The following is a 22,763-nucleotide window of genomic DNA, read 5'->3' as shown; positions in this document are numbered from 1 at the left end:
CCAATGCTGCAAACCTCCGATCCAGAGGGTACTAATATCGTCGGCCGAGTTCACTACTTGCCGGGATTGCTGCACCATAACCTGAGGTTGAGGTTGGGGTTGTTGAGGCATCATCAATTGTTCTTGATATTTTTGCTGATGGGAATCGATCGTGGGCTCTGCAGTGGGATCTGGCTGCATCATTCTGAAATATTTAAAAGAATGCCAGAAAAATCTCCCGGACACAGCGCACTGCAGGAAATCTATGGCAACTCGAAAGGTACGCAAAAATTCTATGAAGGCTGGGCAGGTTTTAATCCAGACTTTAGAGAGCTACAGCTTCTGTCCACTTATTTTTTTCAGAGAGCAGCTTCTGTCCACTTATATGCTCGAAAGGAATACAAGAAAGTAAGACTGTATGTTGGTAATAGAAGATGTGTAGGTTCTATATATATTCGCCTTTACCAGTCCGGGCCTGGCTTGTACTATCAAAATGTGGATGCTTCCTTTTGTTTGGGTTTGTTGAAGTTAAATGTATTAATTTAAAGAAAACGTTAAACAATGGAAATGAGATTCTTATTTATGATCGTGCCTTTACAAGAATTTGATATTTTTGTAGTAAGCAATCTCTATGGCTCAATATTTCTCAATTAGGTTTATAATAAGCATGTCACTTATTTCGAATAATGTTAGAAATTATTGAGCTTTTTTTTTTTAAGGGTGGTGAATATTATAATTAATATAATCTTCTTAAAATATATATGATTTTTGAGAGAATAGATAATATTATTGTGTATAATTTTATATAAGACTAGATCCTTAATAATGATAAACATAGTATAATATGCAGTATCTTGTTACAATAAGATTGTCATTTTTAATATTGAATTTCATTAATGTTGATGTTATGATACATGACACTTGTGGGGTGTTCTCACCTATCAACATATAGCATACCATTTACACTACTAGATTTTTACATTTTCGGAGTCACTTTGATCACGACAATACTTGACAATATACTCCTATTAAAATTATTACATTACAATATACTCCTATTAAAATTATTACATTACATATTATAATAAAATTCAGTGTCTAGAATAAACTTGATTAATATTTTCTTATTAAAGTTATCAAAAAGAGTCTTAATATCCACACTCCAAGGTACCAAACCAAAGCCTATGATTCTAGAAATAAATTTCTATACTCCAAAAATTGAAAAATTCACATCAATATAATTATTAGTAAATATATAATCACCTACATATAGGGTGGTTAGTATGTCAGGAAATCTTGTCCTTTAATATTGTATTTAGAAATAATAAAATATTATTTCCATTAAAAAAATATAAAAAATAAATAATAGAAATAAAATAAAATAAAAAATCTTTCAACTTGAAGCATACATAAAACATTTCAATTTGTATCTTAATTTTACATCAACTTTATATAGAGAAAGTAATTGAAAATAAAAAATTTCTAAGCCAATAGACATGTCTATTTCTAGATAGACCTTCCAAAATTGTAATATAATTATTAGTAAATATTAGGTGGATGATAGAGAATTAAGCTCCATGGAATATGTTGGAATATTCATATTTAGTTATGCTCTTTTAATTAATTTATCTAAAATTAATTAATTAAAAAATATGTCATATCAACAATTACTATGTTGGGTATATGGTGTTGATAAGTCATGGTATTGGCCCATGGCATTGTAACAAAATATATTTACAAGTTAAAGATTTCCATGGTAAGATGGAGGTGAATCTCCATGATTAAGAATATTGCTTAACTCACACATTAATTATGTTTATAATAATTATAATTTAAAATTTAGTTAAAATTTACTATTATTTTTTAATCATGTATCATAGGATAAGTGTTTTGATGCTTATCATGGATTGATGTCTATTGACATTTACCAACCGTTTAATTTATATGGTTGCACTAATTTAGTTTATAAGTTCTTTCCTTCACTACTCAAAATCAAATTAACACATTGCATCTAAAAATAATATTGTATTATGCTCCAAATCAAGAAATGTGTAAGTGACTTAAAAAAACAACAGAAGCAAAAGACTAAATTTTGGTTTAAATGAAATAATATATATGTTGAGTAACATCTCATATATACATAAAAAGAAAGAAAAATACTTGTTACCTTTCAATATGAGGAAAATATATATTTAAAAATATATGAATAAAAAAAATAATATTTTGTCTGCAAAGGGTAGCTCAAGTGGCAATGGCCGTGGAAATAAAGTCTCACAAAGTCTCACAAAACCAGAGATATACATGTAAAAATTCGAAAATGAAAGGGTCCTACCAAACTTACAAAAAAAATATTAATATAAACAATATATTACGTAAATAAAATATTTTAATATATATATATATATATATATATAAACCCAAATATCAAGCTTTACATGCAAATGAACTCAAATAAATCTACGCTAATTACACTGGCAAATTATGCCACTTTCCCATTCATTAAATTTTCTTCTGGTGGTAAGGAAACATCTTAAATTCCTCTTGGGTCGTGTAGCCTCCCTATCTTACTTTTTCCTAAAATGCAAACCCCACTACATAATATGCCATTTTTGGCTTAGGCTGGGAGTACGAGGTTTCCACTCTTGTAACAGTGTACCCACTCAATAATATTCCCTCTTTTCTCGTAATCACCTTCCAATCTCTGTGCTACCAACTTGAGTGATGTCGACATATCCATGTTGTAAGTGTGGATTGAGTGAGGCCAGAAGTTTAAGCACCGTTTTAAAGTGTTAAATAATGAGAGTGAGACAAGAAGTTTAATTATGGTTTTAAAGTGTTAAATAATAAAATTATATATATACTAGCAATTGCCCCAAAAGGTGTAAGGAGAGGTCGATAGAATTGTTAAATTGAAAAAGTTGACTTTGTTTTGAAATAATAATTATTGTATTAGATTTAGGTTGTTTAGTGTGTTTGTGTTAAGTTGGTAATATACAATCAAAATAATAATTGAAATATTGAGATGATGAAAGTCCCATAGTTTGTCTATACATATCAAACAAGCCCCTCAGTTCTCTAGCCCCTTAGGTTCTCTACATTTTACATATCCTTTCATACATCACAAAAAATAAATAAATAAATTTTATGGGGATTTGAATTTGATATCTAATTTTAACATGCTATTGTTGCATTTTCATTAAAGTAGAATTTCTCTCATTTATATATATGTTTACTATATGTAGTAATTCAAAAAAAATTATTATTAATATGTTCATTGATTTTTTATATATATTATTATTTTTAATATATATTTTTAATCTAGTATATAAAATTCTGATATGATAAAATGAATTATAAACTTACATACTTAGAGATTGTTAATATGAGACCATTGAAAAATGCTTATAAATTTTCTCAATTTACTAAAACATGTTTTAGGTTTTCCCAATTTACTAAAACCATACACAAGTGCACAATTTGGTAGGACTCACCTCTTCTTCAAAGAACCTATTAGTTCTTTTCCCTTCCAGGGTCTACCATAAGTGTTTACATCTTTTCCTTAAGGTAACAAAGTCTAGCTTGTTGTCTCTGTCTCTCTTGAATATATACCAATAATTATTCATGAGGAATATATGTTGACAAAAGAAACATGCATTAATAATCAAACTTAAGAATAATATTGTTAATAACAATATTTTAATGTATATATAAAATAAAATAAAGTAATTTAAATTTAAAAATTTCTTATATTTTCTTTAAATGTGTCATTTATTTCATTTTTAAGATGGAATTGATATATAAGATATAAAAATAATAATAATAATAATAAAGAAAAGTTTAATATAGGTTATACATCAAATATTTGAAGATGCATGTTGAGTAAAAGATTTTAACATCAAATATATAGAGAGAGAAAAAGTGAGAGAATTCTTATTCCATTAATAAATTCTTTCTAATTCAAGGTATAAGGGAACTCATGATTAATTTGAATTTGGTATATAAAAGAATATTAATAATAAAAATAATTAAATATATGCAAGGAAGAAAAAATATTAATACCAAAAATATTTAATATGTGTGTAAAAAGAATGTGTGTTGCTCAAAACCAACATAGATCCGTCTAACCTCAGATCTACCAAACATAGATCCATCTAACTTCAGACCTATCAAGAGTTGAGAGGAATAAATCTATTAAGGTGCAAACCTTTATTCCTCTGCTTGGTAAATTAAATCCCTTAGAAATTATTTTTAAACACATAAAAAAAAAATCCCCATTATTATTATTATTAAATATATAAATTGTTATGTCTACTACATTCTAATTATAAATAGTGATTAAGTCCACATTCTAATTATAAATTTTTATTAAATCCACATTCTAGTTATTAAGTCCGCATTTTATTGAGTTGAAGATTAAGAAAATAAAAACAATACAAATTATTAAAACATATTTAGAAAGAAAAATACATTTAACACCTTCTAAATGTTACCTAATTATTCCACTTTTTATTTTTTTCAAATTTAGTGATTTTTTTTTAACTTATATTTTTTTTATAATATTTAAAATATGTTTTTAAATATATAAATACATTCAATGTGAAAAAAAACTTGTAAAATTGTATAAATTCCATAAAAAGTTCATCCAAAACTCATAACAATTAGACTACCATTATGCAAAAACCACTTTTATTTTTTTTCGGAAATTTTATAGAATTATTTTTTTAAAAACTTTATAAAACATAACTTGACCATGGAAGAAGAAAAAAGAAAGATATTGTATATAGATTGGGAGCCCCATAATTTCCCACAATCCACACTGCCAACTTCTGCACCTGTATTGTGTTGCTGTTGCAGCATATAAAATCCTGCAAATGTATCATTGGTCGGTAAACCCAAATTTCCTAAGGAAGGAATATGTTGTTGTGGGTGGCAAAATTGCTTCAGCTCTATGCTTGTCGGGAGTCCCTGAAGTAAATTTCCCTGACTGTTCATCAATGGTTGCCCAAATTTGCCTCTATTTAAAGGATTAGAGTTTACACCATGAAATGCTGCTTGTAAAAGCAATGTCCGATCAACGTTTGGCAGGCCCAACCCATTGTTTGGATTCACTTGTCCAAGAAGTTCAGCGGGTAATGTCACCAGTGCTTGACGTGATTTTTGACCTGATGCCGCAAGCCTTTGAAGATCCAGCCTTCCAAGTAAACCCATAGGTCCAACACCTGCTTCTGTAGTTCCCCCAAAAGAAGAGTTCATTCCACTTGGCTGTTGTGCCACTCCACTTAACCTTTTCAGATATAGCCTATATTTCTGAGCAGTGAAATAATAAGACCAATTAAAAAGTTACATTGTTCTCAGTTGTAAATTCTAATAATATGACAACAATACTGACAAAAGAAAATATATTAAATATAGAGTAAAGTCAATTGAATGATGAATCCTTTCCCCTATCTCCTCTCTTAATTTTAACTCTCCAATAAATACATACAACTCAATTATGAACAAGAACCCAATAATAGGCACAACGTAATTGTGATGAAATAGAAAGGATCTAGCATAAACTCTAATAGCAGAGTTTGTGGAAGCTATAGTTCCGCACAATGTGACAACCCCATAAAAAAAGAAAGGATTGCTGAAAGGTTCGGCATCAGGTCAAATGAGTTCAATGAAGCCAATTACATCTAAAAAATACATGCCCACTTCCATATGAAACAGAGAGCAATAGGCATATAAGACATCCACAAAATATTTCAATCACGTTAATGTAAGATGAATTAGATAGGGAAACAAGGAGTTAAGGCATGAAGGTAGGTCATATAAGAAATATTGAAGACTACAGAAATTTTATACGAAGCCATAATCAGGAGCAACATGACAGGAAAATATTTAAATGAAAAAAATGAAGCTGCAATTACTAGTAACATAATCAAGGAAAACTGCCCACGAGGCATAGAAAAGTCATCAATAAGTTGCACTGTTAAGAAACTCCTTGTGTGAAGGTCACCACTACAAAACCCCGTGGTTTTGCTAACATATACAATTAAATTAAAAAAAAAAAAAAAAAACAATTAAAAAAGAAAAGGAAAACTATAGCTAATAGCATCAGCATAATATCAAAACAATTGCAAGAAGAAATCCCACAATTTCACAAAAGCATGAAACCAAGATGAAAGATCACTATCAAACACTAGTGACTACAAACCTTAAATTCTTCTTCTGCTATAGTCTTTTGAAATTATTTTTCTTTCTTTTAAATAAATCTATGGAAACATAGGTTGCTTAAATTTTTACTAGCGTTGGATGTCTCTGCGTCTAAAGATTAACCTATCTTCTAAATTTGAGTTAAATGCCCTCTTCCTTTTGCTTAGTTTTTTAAGCATGCCAGATATCTCTGTGTCTCAGAGTGTTAACTTGTTTCTTCTAAATTTAAACCTCTCATTCAATCAAGATAGCTTTAAGTTTTCTTTAAAATAAAAAATGATTTTAACCTAAATTTACAAAAATCACCATGTCCAGTTTACATATAAGTTCATACTAACTCCAATGGCTATTATAGCCGGTAATTAAGCTACACGAATTAAGCGGTTCAATACAAATGTTGTTATGGGAATTGAGGTTGATCTGAAACTGCTAGAATCTTTTGCAGATACTCAATTTCATGACAGTGGCTTGGATGAGCTTGAAGGTGCAACAAATCCAAAAAAGTCTTTGTTAGAGGCAAGGCAGTGGGTTAGTCTTTTATTAAACAACCATCCAGAGAATTTCATGAATCCTGTTATAAGGGAGAAGCATTATAGTTCTTTGGATTACAGAAAGGTGGTCATGATTTCTGAGAAATACAGAGATTCGTTTGATAGACTCTTTGGAACCTTTGGTACATGAAATTGAAGCAAAATGCAAAGAAAAAATCACTTGAGACATTGATAAAGAGACTGAGAGAGTTGAGTTGATGTAATGATGAAAATGCTTTATTTATGGAGTTGGAAAATCGTCATTTTGTAGGGTTAATAACCTTGTCTAATAATCATTACTGGAAAAGAGGCCATTGCCTCAATTCTTCTTCTTTCTAAGTTCCTCATCCTATTGTTTTGTAGTCACCATCAATAGTCACAGTTAATGTTCTGGTAAAATATTCCTCCTCGAGAGCAATGGAATCTTAGTTAATGGACATTTATAACAAATTCTTGTGAATTGTGGAGGATGGAGAACATTGTACATCAAGATGGGGCTCCATTCATGTATTATCACACTTACAATGTAAGCCTTCCAGGCCCATGTATTCATGATTTTTCCTTTTTATTGTAGAAAATATATCTAAAACAGCTAGGACAACATTTGAAATTCTCAAATTCTCTTCCTTTTTTGGTTGAAGCATGTCAGCATTTTTAAATACCTGTGAATGAATCTGGACCCCAAGAAATACATGTTGAGTCAGAAAGTCTTGTGGTTTTCTTTATGTTCTTATGCGTTTACATGCTGCTCTGTTCTCTTTTTCTCTTCCAATATAAAGGACTTACATTCCCAGTCTGTTTTGTCTCCTATATCTTTTACTCTATTTCAGATTTAATAAGTTGTACAATATCAATAGTAGCTCAGAAGGTGGGCCGGCAGGCAGTGTAGACTCCAAATATCACAGAGGTTCTATCAACCTATATTGTGAGCTATCCGATGCATTATACTTGTCTACTATCAAAAAACAGTGGCTGGATTCCTATTATGTAACATGGAGCTGGCATTTTGTTCCTTTTGATTCAAAAGTTTCAAATTCAACTTGCCATTAGATCTTATCTAATTATTTATTAACCTACATGTTTGAAACCACCATACCCACTATTAAATCCCCTAATGTTGAATGCAGTTTCTGTCGTTTCTTTGTTGATTTTGCTAGGTGTTTGATTCAAGAGCACATATTTTGAACCTGAGAATTAATTATGAATGAAATAAAAAAATAAAATAAAAAATTGAAATTCAATATCCATATAAAAGTACAAAAATTCGAACCATGAACAAATATTTTGTTAATAATTTAAAATATTAAATTCGAACCATATACCATGAACAAATATTTTGTCAATAATTTAAAATATTAAATTTATTATTTAGAAATAGCAGATTGAAAAATTAAAACAGTAACCAAAAAATCTATGACTAATTTACTGTGGCTGCTGTAACTGAAACTAATTTATCTATAACTAATTTACTATGGCTGCTGTAACTGAAACTAATTTACTGTCGATGCTGCTGATAGTTTGCATTTGGCGCGATATTAATGAACATATCTGGGTCTTGAGGTTGCCTGGCATAAGCATAACCAGCATTATTTGGTTGTGTGGAATAACTATAATCAGCATTGGATCCTTGGATACCACCATAATAAATCCCACTCCATGGATTTGGATCTGTTTGTTGAGGCTGTGTGACATAACCATAACCACCATTGTATCCTTGTCCACCACCATAATATGCCCCGTTCCATTGATTTGGATCTGGTTGCTGTGTTTGAAAAGACCCTGCACGCTGCACTTGTTTATTTCTTCTCCAAGAAAGCCGAATTGGTCTCTGACCAAGAACTGTACCATGTAACATTTGCAATGCTAACTCTGCAGATGCCCTGTTGCTGCTTTAACTGAAACTAATTTACTGCAACATATTTGCGTCTTGAGGTTGCGTTGCATAAGCATAACCAGCATTATATGGTTGTGTGGCATAACTATAATCAGCATTGGATCCTTGGATACCACCATAATAAATCCCACTCCATGGATTTGGATTTGTTTGTTGAGGCTGTGTGACATTACCATAACCAACATTGTATCCTTGTCCATCACCATAATATGCCCCATTCCATTGATTTGGATTTGGTTGCTGTGTTTGAAAAGGCCCTGCACGCTGCACTTGTTTGTTTCTTCCCCAAGAAAGCCTAATTGGTCTCTGACCAAGAACTGTACCATGTAACATTTGCAATGCTAACTCTGCAGATGCCCTGTTGCTAAACTCCACAAATCCACACCGCTTGCCGAAAGGTATTTTTGCATGCACAAGCTCACCATACTGGCCAAATGTCTCCATCAACATTTCCACTGTCACATTGGGATCTAAGCCACCAACAAACAGGGTAGTATTGTTTGGATCATTCTCTGAGTCCAACTCGACCACTTGAGGAGGATAGGGTTGTTGATAAACAGTAGTCTGCTTTGTTATGGCAGGAGCTATTCGCATAGGTCTGGAGGAACAAAATATTCCATTCATTTCTGTTATAGCCCTAGCCTGCTCATTCCCATCACCAAATGTTACAAACCCATATCCTTTTGAACGGCCTGTAACCTTATCAGTAATAACTTTTGCTCCTTTTACAGATGGGTATATGGTTCTGAAGGTCTCTCGCAGCAGCTCATCCGTGGCATCAGATGCCAAATCTCCCACGAATATAGTAAAATCTTCAGAACGATTTTCTCTACCCGTTTTTGTTGCCCAATTTAGCTTGTAAAATTGTTCAGCCCTGGGCATCTGTACACCATTGTAATTTTGGAGAACCATATGGGCTGCTGCATTGCTTACAAAATCCAAGAAGCCATAACCCTCTGAAAGTCCAGTCTGCTTATTGCGAATGATCTTAAGAGAGAGAAGGTCCTGGGTAGAAGCAAAACATTCCTGCAGATAATTCTCATCCATCCAATGCTGCAAACCCCCGATCCAGAGGGTCCTAATCTCGTCTGTGGAGTTCACTTGTTGCGAGGATTGCTGCACCATAACCTGAGGTTGGTGTTGCCGTTGCTGGGGCCAAAACCTAGCTTCGGGAGGCAGGGGCATCATCAATTGTTCTTGATGTTGTTGCTGCTGGGAATCAATCGCCGGTTCTGCCATGGGATCTGTCTGCATCATTCTGAAATATTTAAAAGAATGCGAGAAAAAACTCCGCGACACAGCGCAGTGCAGGAAATCTACGTCAGCTCGAAGGGTACTAAAAAATTCTATGAAAGCTGAGCAGGTTTTGATCCAGACTTTAGAGAGCTATAGATTCTGTCCACTTATATGCACTCGAAAGAAATGATAGAAAGTAAAACTTTATGTTGGTAATCGAAGACGTGTAGGTTCTATATATATTCGCTTTACTGGTCCGAGCCGACTTTTATTGGTTGGTAGCCAATCGGTGTTCTAAGCTTCATTTTGTTGGGGTTGGTTGAATTTAAATGTATTAATTTAAAGAAAATGTTAAACCATACCAATGAGATTCTTATAGTTTTAGGTTACGTCTCATATATTTCGAGGTTTTATATAAATTTAAGAATTATTAAATTTTGGGTATTAAACTTGTGCAACTTTGCCACGTGGAAGGATTAGACATTTTATCAACTTTGTTGGGCAAAAACTTGGTTGGAAAAAGTTTTTTTTTTAAATAATCTTTATTCCTCACCTTATGTGTTATCTTATTTTTTGAGGACAGTTGAATTGGTTTTCTCATGAGATGAGTGAGAATTAAGCCAGATTAAATATATGACTTGATATTTGTTATGTTTTAGGTTTGATTTAAAGAATTTTAATATTTGGGGATTACTATTATGTTTTTAAAATTTTGTTATAAAAATTATATATATCTATATATATATTCAAATTTGTTATATAAAATTTTATAAGTATTTTGGATAATTTTTATTTTATGTTATGTATGATCATGTTTTTCTTAGAAAAGTCTAATTGATTTTTCTTTTGCAAAAAAGGTTTAAGCAATTTTTATGACTCAATATTTCTCAATTAGATTTATAATTAGCATGTTACTTATTTTGAGGAATGTTAGAAATTATAGAGTCATCCCTTAAGGGTGGTGAATATCACATTCAATGTAGTCTTTTTAAAATATATATGATTCTTGAGAGAATATATAATGTTATTGTGTATAATTTTATATAAGACTATATGAATAACAATGATAAACATGGTTTAGTATGTGGCACCTTATTACAATAATATTGTCATTTTTTAAAATTGAATTTCATTAATATTGATGTTATGAGACATGACACTTGCAGGGTGTTCTCACCTTTCAACATATAGCATACCATCTACACTACTAGATGTATACATGTTTGGAGTCACTTTTGATCACGCAATACTTAGCAATATACTCCTCTTAAGATTATTACATACATTACATATTGTAATAAAGTTGATTTTGTATTGTAATAAAAGTCATTTCGTAGAATAGTTAACTAGACGGCGAGGAGAGCAACTGAGGGTAGCATGCAGCCCTAGCTGTTGCAGCAGCTCCCAGCGCGAAGCAACATTCTTTGCGCCTCAGTGGCCCTTGCTGTTGAGGTCAGAACGGCGGAAAGAGGAAGGCGAGATCACGACTGTAGTTTTCGGGAGGCAGATACTGTCCCAAATCATATTGGCCCTCAACGGCCTCCTGCTGCTAGGGTTTGAGCAATATGGATCCACCGGAAGAGGAAGATCATCATCACACAAATCACCAACAAGAATCAGAAGTAACAGAAAAAACTTTTGTTTCCCTCATCTCTACAACGAGTCTAGCGAAGAACAGACCGTAAGTTTCAAATTTTGTTAAAAAATGGAAGAAATACCAAAAATATCTCTCCCTTCAGCACTCCCAAGAAAAGCAGTACTCTCCCTGGCAGAACGAGGGTTAGTAGGGCAGTTTACTGGGTTGTGGCCATCACCCAAGACTGTGCAAAATTGGGTAGAAAGAAACTGGGCTGTAGCAATATCTGGGAATGGTCCATATTATATGGATACAAGAGGACTGCATTTGAACATATGGACACCAGAATTTGACCCAGAAATGGACGTCCCAAATGATGTTTCAGTATGGGTAAGATTGCCGCATCTGCCTCTCCACTGCTGGGGAGATGATTGAGTCAAAGCAATAGGAAACGTAGTTGGGAAATACATAGACAGATGTGAATCTAAAGAAAACATGCATGCATGCGCCTGAATCTGCATGGAAGTGGATCTAGGAAAAGGTCTCCTTGAAGCTATCAAAATAAAAGTGGATTAGTGGACGCACATACAATAGCTGGACTATGAGCAAATCCCCTTCAAATGTAAGGTATGTCATGAATACGGTCATTTTGCAAATAGATGTACAAAAAATAGAGAAAATGAAAATGAAAAGATTGAGGATCCAGAAAATAAATGGGGACAGGTCAAATGAAAGAAGATCGCCAACAAACAACCAGTCTAGCTCTCCTCTCAACCCTCACAATTTGCTGAAGCCCTCTCCCTCTCGCCAAAAGCAAACTTAGCTAGCCAAAACCCCTTTGATCCTCTGCTCACATCAGGCCCCCATCCCTGGAGCCAAAGCTAGATATAGATCTAGATCTAGAACCCCACGCTCTCCAATCACCCAGCAGTCCCCCCTCTCCCCCAGAGACTCAATTCGCCTCTCTCCCCCTCCCTCAGTAAACAGGATATTAACCAGAAAACAAGCTAAAGAAGCATTCCCAAATGCAAAAAACCAAAAAAAAGTTGGAAGAAATATAAATAAAGAAATAAGGGATGAAGCAGTAGCAAAAGAAATGGCCCTAGGAACACAACAGCCCATGGACACTTATCTAGGGAAAAGTACAGGAAATATGGAGAAAAACCAGCATAAGGGGAAAGGAGCCATGCACCACCCAACAAGTAAATAATGATAATAGTCTCTTGGAACTGCAGAGGAATGGGCTCACCTGTTAAGGAAAATGCAACAAGAGATATTTTGACAAAAGAGAACCCAGATATCCTTATGATCCAGAAGTAAACAACCAAGAATCGGAAAATCTTAAAAAAAAAAGTTTAGGCAATATGAAGGGGAAGCAATCCAGGCAACTGGAGCATCAGAAGGCATATGCACAATCTGGAAAAAAGGACGGTGGGAATTAATAGGGAAAAAAACAGGGCAACATTGGATTTTAATGGGTCTTAGGAGGACCAACACAGAAGAGAAATACAGGGTGATAAATATATATGCCCCCAACCACTATAAGGATAAAGAACAATGTTGGGCAACAATAAAGGAAGTATTACAAGAAACACAAGCTGGTAAAATAATTTTAGGAGGAGATTTAAATCTAGTTAGAAGTATAGAGGAAAAGTTTGGAGGAAACTTTCAAGTGGATCCATTTAGGAACTCTTTAGAAGAAATAATGGAACAATATAGCCTTCTGGACATACCTCCAAACAATGGAAAATATACCTGGAATAACAAGAGAGTGGGTAAAAGTAACATAAAAGAAATACTGGACAGAATCCTGATTCAAGACAACATAGCAGCACTGTACAGCTCCATCAAATTCAAAATCATTCACACCACAGATTCTGATCATAAGCCGGTTGTAATAGCAATGGGAAAAATGGAAAACCAAGGCCCACTCCCGTTCAGGTACAACTCAATCTGGGACAGCAGCATAGAAATCAGCGAATTAGTTAAAGTAGCATGGGCACCAAGAACATCAGGCTCACCACAGTACATATGGGAGACAAAATTAAAAAAGTGTAAGAACCAAGCTAAAGGAATGGGCAAGGTTAAATGAAATAAAAAAAGGAAAAGAAAAAAGATCTACAACAGAAAATGGACAACATGCAGACTGAAAAAGAATGTAAAGAAGAAAGCAAGCAAGATTACCTTAAAGAGAAAGAAATTTTCTGGGAGATATATAAGGAAAACATGAAAGAGGAGGAAGAGGCAAGAATGGAATCTAAAATCCTCTCGCTCAAGGCAGGGGATAAGAATACACCCTTTTTTCATAACAGTATGAAAATCAGAAGAGCTAGAAACCAGATAGAAAAAATACAAGTGGAAAATCAAGGAATCAAAGGAGCGGAAGAAATAAAAAAAAGCAGCCCACAAGCACTTCAAAAACTCACTGTCAGCAATGGAGGAAACGGCTGAATATGAAGAAATTTTGCAGCACACAAAGAAGAAAATAAAAAAAGAACAAAACAAAGACATGTGTAAGGACCTCATACAAGAAGAAATTGTGGAGGCCATTTGGAGCTTGCATACGGACAAAGCGCTCGGGCCAGACAGATTCACAATAGCCTTCTATGGAAATTATTGGTATACAATCAAAAAGGATTTCTTAAGAATGACAAAGAATGTTAAAAAGAAAAAATGGGAGGCCACACAAGGTCTTCCTATCTTGCTCTGGTTCCAAAGGAAGCAAATACATCCACCTTCAATAGGTTCCGACCCATTTCTCTGTGCAATTCCTCCTACAAGATAATAACAAAAATTGTGGCAAATAGAATGATAAAGAATGTGCTACACTTAATCATCTTAGAAAACCAAGGAAGGTTTGTCCTAAATAGACAAATCATTGACAATGTCATCATAGTTCAGGAAGTTGTCCACTCCAGTATCTTAAAGCAAGAAAAAGGTATGATAATCAAACTAGATATGGAAAACGCTTTCGATAGAGTCAACCACTCATATCTACTGGTTGTACTTCAAAAACTGGACTTCTCAAAAGAAATAATAGAATTGATACAAGAATGCATATCCACTCACTGGATAGCCCCCCTCATCAATGGAAGACCCAGTGAATTTTTTCAAAGCACAAGAGGCCTCAGGCAAGGCTGCACTCTATCACCATTTCTATATATAATAATGGCAGAAACTCTTAGTAGAGCATTGGAAACACAGAGGAAAGAAAGAACTATAACAGGATTGAGAATAGCAAAAGGAATAAAGACCATAAATCACTCCTTGTTTGCAGATGATACATTGTTGATGGGAGGAGCATCAACAATAATAGCGAGAAGATTCAAAAAAATAATGGATGCATTTATGCAGCTGTTAGGTGGACTTTTGAACAATACAAAATGCAGGATCTGTGGGTGGAACATTCCACCATGAACTATGCAAAGAATTTCCCAAATCATGGAAATCCCAGCACAGGAAAATTGGAATCACTTTCTCTATCTGAGATTACCAATATCAAAAGAGATCATGAAGGCAGAAATATGGAAAAAACAAATTGGGAAAATGCAAGACAGGATAAAGAACTGGGGAATGGTGTGGTTAAATATGGTTGGAAGGGTGATATTAATTAAAGCTCTCCTTGCTGCATTACCAATATACCAATATGCACTAATCATGGCACCAGCAAGTGCCCACAAGCAGATGGAATTAATTTTAAGAAGTTTTCTCTGGCAGGGTGGGAAGTAGGAAAACAAAAAGTTTAGTTTGGTAATGTGGGAACAAGTAGTGCTACCATATGAACAAGGAGGCTTGTCCATTCGGCTGCCTAGGCTCATGAATGCAGCCCTGGAATGAAAATTGTCTGGAGACTCATAACAGGTAACGTGAGCTGGTGGAAAAAAGCCCTCATAAACAAATATCTAAATGGCTCCAAGGAGAATCTGCTGAATGGGAACATCCCAATAAAACAAAGCACCCAAGTATGGAAGCTAGTTAAAAGAGTCACTCCAATAACGGGCAGCCACATCTCCAAAAACTCCTGGGAATGGAAAAAAAATATCGATATGGGAAGACAGAATCATGGGAAAAGAACCATAACAAGATCACCTAGAAATGGATGGAATTCAATAATGGATGAGAGGGAAAGGCTTTAATACCTTACATTCAATCTCCCTATGGAATCGGAAGGAATGAAAGGAATGGAAAAGGCCAGCAATCCTAGCAAACATGGAAGGACAATGGAATAAACTCAAGCAGCATCTAAAGGGGGCAACACCAATTCATCGTACGAGGAAGACAATTACCTTTGGGACCCAAGTAATGGGCAATATATAGTCAAAACTGGAGATAAAATTTTTCAAGATCAAACCAATCAGCAAGAATGGGAACCATGGAAAATAACATGGAAATCGGAAAGTTTCCTTAAAATAAAAAAATTCATTTGGACCCTATTAAAAGGAAAGATCCTGACTGGTGAAAACCTTAAAAAAAGAGGATTCCATGGGCCATCAAGATGCCCGTTATGCCAGCAGGCAGAAGAAACCATTCAACATTTATTTCAGGACTCTAAATTCTCAATAGAATGTTGGGATCATCTCTTGAGCCCGCTGGAAGTAAACATAGACTATGGTAAGCCATTGCCGGAATTCCTCAAAATTCTAGAGAAAGCCTACCCATATGCAACAAAGAAGAAAGTCACAATTATAAGAATCTGGAAATGCATTCCAACAGTCCTATGCTGGCAAATTTGGTTGACTCGGAACAGGTGTATCTTTAAAAACCACAATCCTAGAATTGGAAAAACAATATCAAAAGTATGGGGATTAACTTCAGAAATATTCAATGAAAAAGGAACTTCCCCACCGGATTATAGTATTCTTCAACAAGAAGAAAGAGAATGGCTTACCAAAGCCATAATAGACAACAATGGTAAAAAGGGACAGAGAAAAGAAAGCTTAGGGAAAAACTGGAAATTGAGAATGACTGAAGAATAAAATTGAAAGTTGGAAAAGATAGTAAAATAGATATTGTTTGCAATTTGATGGAGCCTCCAAGAATAATCCTGGAAAGGTAGGAGCAGGCAAGATAATTTTCTATCCAAGTGGGAAAAAAATTGTCACATATGAATGGGGATTGGGACAAATTTCAAATAATAAGGCCGAAGTGTATAGCTTGTTCATGGGGACAAAAATAATTAAAAAAGAGGAATCCAAAATCCAATAATTTTGGGAGATTCAGCTATGATAATTGAGGCAAAGAACCGAACCAAAATTCCAAGCAATGAGTATATGAGTAGAATTATCAAAAGAATAAGAAGGAATCTAGAAGACTCTGGTAGTATAACTTTCAAACATATACTGAGACTTCACAATCAGTAGGTGGATTTTCACGCAAATCAAGCAGTGGAGATGAATGAAGGAAGAGTACGGGAGAATCATGAGGAATACCAATACTCTGTGCCATAAGATCAAAATGAATTTGAAAAGATTAATGTACTGGGGAAAAAGGGACAAAGCAACACAAATTATGGAAAAAATAAAAAAACAAAAAACAAAGAAAATAAAAAAAGTGACAACCCAAAAAGATCCCAGAAAATCATGGAAAGACAGAGGAAAAAGCAAGGAAAAATGGAAATAAAAAGGATCATCTTCAGAAACTTCAATCAAATTCAAAATGATCATGAGCAAGCAAAGCTCAACTCAAAAGGAAACTGAGCCAGAAAAGGAAAAAGTGTGCAAGAGACAACACTCGTCTCCAACGCATGGGAGACCGCTACAACCACATGCTTGGAGGCAAGCATGCAATGCAGAAGCTTTAAAAAAAGAGTGCACAGTGCAAATTATCATTTGCTTGAGGATTCATCTCCCGTCAACGCTTCCAGGTCTGCTTCAAAGCACCACTCCCTCACTCACCCATGCAGTCCCCTCCCTCTCAGTTCCACGTTGTCCCCTGCTCTCTGCGCAATCCCCTCCCCAGCTCCCATTCCTTGCTATCTTGCTTAGTTGCCTCCCTCCACGCAACCCCTGCCCAGCTTCCCTCCTTCACACAATTTTTTGTAGCATCTACGCACTCCCCTCCCTCCCTCACGTAGTTTGTTGTGCTCCCTCACACACCCACGCAATCCCGTCCCTCTCACTTCCACATGGTCCCCTGCTCTCTATGCAGTCCTCTTTGCGCAATCCCCTCCCCAACTCCCATTCCTCGCTATCTTGCTCAGCTGCCTCCCTCCACGCAGCCCCTTCCCAGCTTCCCTCCCTCACGTAGTTTGTTGTGCGATCTTCTCTACGCATCCCCCTCCCCAACTCCCATTCCTCCATGTTGTCTTGCTCAGCTGCCTTCTCCATGCAACCCCTTCTCATCCTCCCTCCCTCACGTAATTCCCTTGCTCACCAGCTTTTCTACTCAACTACGTCGCTGCTCCTTGTCCCCTTGCAAACACTATTCAGCAGGTGGCCTTTGTATTTAATCAAGCTATTACCTACCCTAATCTAGCTCTTATTGCAGAGTTATAATTTTCGCTGCAATTTTCTTCCCCCTCTTCATAAATACAGGCCCTCTCTCATATTATCTAGCTCAGCGGCAATATCCACAGCTACTCAAGAATTTCAGAGCAGAGGCCATAAAATTAGAACAATGATGGATCAAGGGAGCATAGGAAGCTACAACAAAGCAAGGGGAAACAACAGTCAGATGGAGTTTAACCCCACTGAGAAGGCAACCAGGAACGACTCATGCCCAACATGCAAAAGAAACAAGGTCATGATACATTGGCTGCAGCAGTCTCTCAAATATCTAAGCAGTGAAATGAGAATGGAGTACAACTTTTAGAAGCAAAATATGGCAGCGCAATAGAATGAGATAAAGGATCTGAAAACCAAGTGCAAACATCTGCAGGAAGCAGTAGAATACTACAAGAGCAACAATATGAGCAGTGAAGGAAAAAACTCAGCCAATAACAACAACAACATGAATGAAGCAGCCCAAGAATACTCAGTCAACAAGCCATAAACCCAATGAGAAATTATGTTATGTAAACTTGTTTTCTTAGTAGGTCAATACGTCCGGCAGTATCCTAGAATAGTTAAAAAAATCTATGAAGTTTGGAAATTAAGCACAGGAGAAGGGACTGTGATCTCGTCTCGCTGCTTAGTCTACTATCACAATATAGCTCAATGTAATTGGAGCTTGCTCGACACCCTTTTTTGGTAATATATCATCTAACCGATCTTGTTAAAAAAAAAGTCATTTTGTAGAATAAACTTGATTAATATATTTTCTTATTAAGGTTATCAAAGAGAGTCTTAATATCCACATTCCAAGGTACCAAATCAAAGCATAGCACGTGAGTAATAAATTTCTATACTCCATAAATTGATATTCCAAATTATTAATACTGCAAAAATTGAAAAATTTACATTAATATAATTATTAGTAAATATATAATCACCCACATGTAGGGTGGTTAATATGTGCCACATTGAATGCATATTTATGTAGGAAATCTTGTCCCTTAACATTGTATTTAAAAATATTTACATTAAAAAAAAACAAAACAAAAAACAAAAAACAAAAACTTTCAATGAGAATCATACTTAAAATATTTCAATTTCTATCTTAATTTTACATCAACTTTCTATAGAGAGAAAGTAATTCAAAGTACAAATTTTCTAATTATACCAAAAGACATGTCTATTTCAGAATAGGTCTTCCAAAATTGTAATATAATTGTTAGTAAATATTAGGTGGATGGTAGAGAATTAAGCTTCATGGAATATGCTGGAATACTCATAGTAATATTTGTAGATCAAGGGTTAAGATTTATTTCCATTATTTCCATGTTAGTTATGTTATTTTAATTAATTTATCTCGAATTAATTAATTAAAGAAAATTCCATATCAACAATTGTTATATTGGGTATTAGTGTTGATAAGTCATGGTATTGGCCCATGACATTGTAAGAAAAACTATTTACAAGTTAAGAATTTCCATGGTAAGATGGGGTGAATCTCCATGGTTAAGAATATTGCTCAACTCACGCATTAATTATGTTTATAATAATAATAATAATTTACAATTTAATTAAATTTAATTATTTTTTTAATCTAGGAAATGTGAGATGTGTCATGGGATAAGTGTTTTGATGTTTATCATGGATTGATGTCTATTGGAATTTACCAACCATTTAATTTATATGGTTGCGCTACTTTATTTTGTAATTGCTTTGGTTCACTACTCAATATCCAATTAACACATTGAACCTAAAAATAATATTGATATTATACTCCATTATGAAGGAATGTGATTGACATAAAAAAACAACAAAAACAAAAAAAACTCAATTTGGATTTAAATGAAATAATATGTATGTTGAGTGATATATATATATATATATATATAGAGAGAGAGAGAGAGAGAGAGAGAGAGAGAGAGAGAGAGAGAGAGAGAGAGAGATGCTTTCTCCTTTCCAATATGAGGAAAATGTATATTTAAAGATATATGAATAAAGATTCAACTCCCCCTTACATCATCAACATCATTCATCAACCTAGATTTTCTGAATGACTCGTAATCTTACGTTAGGTTTTCTTGGATTACTTGCAACCAAACAAACTTAATGTGGCTTTTTATTGCAACATCACATTCTTCTCACAAACACACACCATCCTCTCTGACAAAAATCACAAGTGGTTATTCAACACCACTTATTCCTTCATGACAAATGGTTATTCAACACCACTTCTTCCTTCATGGGGAATGGTTATTCAACACCACTACCTCATCAATGCGGGTTATACATGCCTCATCAGGCATTACACTGAGTTAGGTACATTCAATTTCTATTTAGACCTATCTTGCCCTTTCCTTTTCAAATAAAATACAGGCATTTCCTTATCAAATAAATTTAAGTACCTTTAAAATTTTCGGGGTGTTTTTATCATGGATTAACTTCATCTATATTTTAGTTCTGAACACATGGTAATTTATTTACGTCGTTTCATGTCCTTTCTTGTATCTTCATCTTTCTTCCTCTTCTTATGCTTCTCTTGACTTCTTTTCTAGTTACTTCTCTCCTGCTGCTTCATTCTACTACACCAATTTTATTCATTTATGTAACATCCCCATCCACCTCATAGCCCATATTAAGAGTAGAAGAAGGTATCATTAACATGGACTTGACCTCCAATGTCTTGTGATGAAAATGGAGTCTTACGATTTTGGCATTTTTCAAACTCCTAAAAAATTAAAATAAATATTATCATTTCATCTAGCTCGTTGAGAGATTTCCAACGATATTTTTTTTTTTCAAAAATTGACATCCAAATCGCGAGATATGGTTGTTTGAAGTTGGAACATTAAACTCTTGCGATGTCAACATTGTGTTGCCACGTGGCATCCACGTAAACCCCATGTGGCAGCCCTCCACTCTTCCAGGGAGGTCGACATCACTAGGTTGGCCCATGTGGCATTGCCACATCATCATCATGTGATCCCTACTAGTCCACTCCCTTAGCCTTGCAATTTAATACTTTACATTATAACTTAGCCCATTATCTGTATGTATTTATGTATGTATGTGTATGTTAATTTTTAGGGCTAGATTGTTCTCTATCATAGATAATTGCAATTTTAAACTTTTTTTAACATTTTTACATTACATTCACCCCATAACATCATATCATTAGTAGAAATTATGTAGAGAGAACAATAACATCAACAATGCAGTGGAACAGTAATGAACAACAAAAGAAAAGCATACATAATAGAGACACTAGGATCTAGGTCATAGACTAGGAAAAAAACCTACAAGGGGGTAAACCCAACCAAATTCTTCTTCTTATATATTCATCAAATGTTAACCTGAGATAAAATGTACAAATATCATGAGACAAGCGACTATCATTATTAATCACATCAATAGACATGTATATTAGGGAGGTGAGCACATGCCCCCATATCACACTGTCATAAGATCATAATGTACATAATTGTCACTATAATATAGGATCTGTCATCACAGTAATATCATCATTAATGAGACAATCAATGGATAAGAGACATACATATCAAGGTCACTGCCATATACATATAGATCATGGTCATGCATCAAGGTCATCGTCATATACATTGAGTTTACTGTCATATCAAGGTGTTTCCTAATGTGATTAATGATGATGGGGGGGTACCCACATGAGGTACAGAGAGCGGTGGGGCATCCTCAATCGGTGTTCCACCCCTCTTGAAACCATGCCACCTCCCGTTTCAAAGCAATAGGAAACGTAGTTGGGAAATGATGATTGAGTCAAAGCAATAGGAAACATAGTTGGGAAATACATAGACAGATGTGAATCTAAAGAAAACATGCATGCATGCCCCTGAATCTGCATGGAAGTGGATCTAGGAAAAGGTTCCTTGAAGCTATCAAAATAAAAGTGGATCAGTGGACGCACATACAATAGCTGGACTATGAGCAAATCCCCTTCAAATGTAAGGTATGTCATGAATACGGTCATTTTGCAAATAGATGTACAAAAAATAGAGAAAATGAAAATGAAAAGATTGAGGATCCAGAAAATAAATGGGGACAGGTCAAATGAAAGAAGATCGCCAACAAACAACCAGTCTAGCTCTCCTCTCAACCCTCACAATTTGCTGAAGCCGTCTCCCTCTCGCCAAAAGCAAACTTAGCTAGCCAAAACCCCTTTGATCCTCTGCTCACATCAGACCCCCTCCCTGGAGCCAAAGCTAGATATAGATCTAGATCTAGAACCCCACGCTCTCCAATCACCCAGCGGTCCCCCCTCTCCCCCAGAGACTCAATTCACCTCTCTCCCCCTCCCTTAGTAGATAGGATATTAACCAGAAAACAAGCTAAAGAAGCATTCCCAAATGCAGAAAACCAAAAAAAAGTTGGAAGACATATAAATAAAGAAATAAGGGATGAAGCAATAGCAAAAGAAATGGCCCTAGGAACACGACAGCCCATGGACACTTATCTAGGGAAAAGTACAGGAAATATGGAGAAAAACCAGCATAAGGGGAAAGGAGCCATGCACCACCCAACAAGTAAATAATGATAATAGTCTCTTGGAACTGCAGAGGGATGGGCTCACCTGTTAAGGAAAATGCAACAAGAGATATTTTGGCAAAAGAGAACACAGATATCCTTATGATCCAGGAGACAAAAGTAAACAATCAAGAATCGGAAAATCTTAAAAAAAATGTTTAGGCAATATGAAGGGGAAGCAATCGAGGCAACTGGAGCATCAGGAGGCATATGTACAATCTGGAAAAAAGGATGGTGGGAATTAATGGGGAAAAAAACAGGGCAGCACTGGATTTTAATAGGTCTTAGGAGGACCAACACAG

At 34.8% G+C, this 22,763-nt stretch overlaps 1 pseudogene; it reads right to left on the bottom strand.

Annotated features, from left to right (window-relative positions):
* Window positions 1-8,613: 8,613 nt before the first annotated feature.
* Window positions 8,614-9,732, bottom strand: LOC149196256 (RNA-binding protein L pseudogene; annotated as a pseudogene).
* Between the last annotated feature and the right edge of the window lie 13,031 nt (window positions 9,733-22,763).

The sequence above is a fragment of the Pinus tabuliformis genome, chromosome 2_2 (assembly GCF_031772625.1).
Source record: "Pinus tabuliformis cultivar Carrire ecotype Pingquan chromosome 2_2, CPIR1, whole genome shotgun sequence".
NCBI classification, from domain to species: domain Eukaryota; kingdom Viridiplantae; phylum Streptophyta; class Pinopsida; order Pinales; family Pinaceae; genus Pinus; species Pinus tabuliformis.
This window is presented reverse-complemented; position numbering and strand designations above follow the sequence as displayed.